We start from the raw sequence: 1,998 nt of genomic DNA on the forward strand, positions 1-1,998 counted from the left end.
CAAGTGATTCTCTTGTCTTGGCCTCCCAAAGTGCTGGGATTACAGGCATGAGCCACAGAGATGGGCCTCAGAATTTATTTTTAAAAGATATTTGAAACTATAGGTGACTTGGAAAATTTAGACTTGAAGCAGAGAAACCAGAATGAGGAATATGATATCCAGATCTGAGAAAATAAGATCTTGAATTAAGGCAGTGGTAATGAGGATTAAAAAAAAAGATGTCAGACTAGTGAGATATATAGGATATGGAGGTTATAGGATTTAATGACCAATTCCAAGGTGAGAGTGAAGAAGTCACAGAGAATAAATCACCTGCCTCTGACTTGGGAAACAGAATAGAGAGTGACCCTTAACTAGAGTAGGTTATTCACGAAGCAGAGAAAGGTTGGTGAGAGAAATAGTTAAACTTTAATTATATTAAGTTAGAAGCACCATTGGGACATTCAGATAAAATGTCCTCAAGGCAGCAGGATTTAATAATCTGAGGATCAGAACTGAAGTCTGAGATGGGGATAGAAATTTGGAAATCATTGGCAGAAAATGTGAGGTCATCCACACGGATGAGATCAACCACAAAGAAGGATAGAAGAAAGAGAGAAGAGGCTTAAGGAGGAGGCAGAGGGACGAGGAAAGGAGCTACAACCAACTTGTCAGCAGGGATGAGGAGAATAAGGAGAGCAAGACCAAGGGAGTTACCAGGATAGTGTTCAAGAGAGAAGGAGAGAGATAAGTAGTAACATACTGTAGAAATCAAGTGAAACATGAAATGAAGGTGAAACTTATCCACCAGGCACAGTGTAGGAGCTTAATAATATTTGATAAGTTGGATTTATAAGCTACTCACACAAAGCGAATCATTGCTGATCTTACCTCCAATCTACCCTCTTAATTATCTACACTAAACATTTTTTCCAAATCTTTGAGTCCCTTGAAGATAAAAAATACTTTGATTTAAACTTTCTCCAGAATACATTGGGCCTTCCTAACCCTCATGCTTTGTTGTATGCCATTCACCCTGGCTAAAATACAATTGATCTATGTCTCTACGTATACCAACCTACTGATCTCTCACACCTGGATCAAATCCCAACTTCCCCATTCAATCTTCCATGATTTTCCCAAACAGAAGTAATCATCACCTCCATAAAATTCCCAAAGGGGCTGTGTGTGGTGGCTCACGCCTGTAATCCCAGCACTTTGGGAGGCTGAGTTGGGCGGATCACGAGGTCAAGAGAGCGAGACCATCCTGGTCAACATGGTGAAACCCTGTCTCTACTAATAATACAAAAATTAGCTGGGCATAGTGGCGTGTGCCTGTAGTCCCAGTTACTCCAGAGGCTGAGGCAGGAGAATCACTTGAACCCGGGAGGCAGAGATTGCAGTGAGCCGAGATTGTGCCACTGCACTCCAGCCTGGTGACAAAGTGAGATTCTGTCTAAACACAAACACACACACACACACACACACACACACACAAAACTCCCAAACGACCATTTTTTATCTACGTCAGTAAATTGTCAAGTTAATGTTTTTACTTATAACATTATCATATTCTATTTTTCTCTTGTTCCTTGAACAAAAATTTTTATCTTGTATTGTAAATTAAGTTTGTAGGTGTCTGTATCTTGCCTCCCATCTAGATGATAAATTCCTGGATAACAGGGATAAGACCTCATAATTTTCTCTGTTCCAAATACTTACTGAATGCCAAAAAATGTGTGAAGCTCTGGTAGAGATACTAGGGATAGTATTGTAAATGAGACAGGCAACATCTTACTGTCACGGAGTTTATATTCTGCTGGACATACTTGAGCTTATTATGTCCCTCAGCTCCTTCTCACCCACACTATCAGAACAATATACCTTACTCTTCTTGGGTTCATGAACCCAATGTCCTTTATAATATCCTTTATAAACATTTCCTAACCCTAGACTTCTAATATGACAGATACTGAAGTAAAATAAGGGACGTCTAATTGAGTTATGAAGATCACTATA

The sequence above is a fragment of the Pongo pygmaeus genome, chromosome 4 (genome assembly GCF_028885625.2).
Source record: "Pongo pygmaeus isolate AG05252 chromosome 4, NHGRI_mPonPyg2-v2.0_pri, whole genome shotgun sequence".
Classification (NCBI taxonomy): Eukaryota; Metazoa; Chordata; class Mammalia; order Primates; family Hominidae; genus Pongo; species Pongo pygmaeus.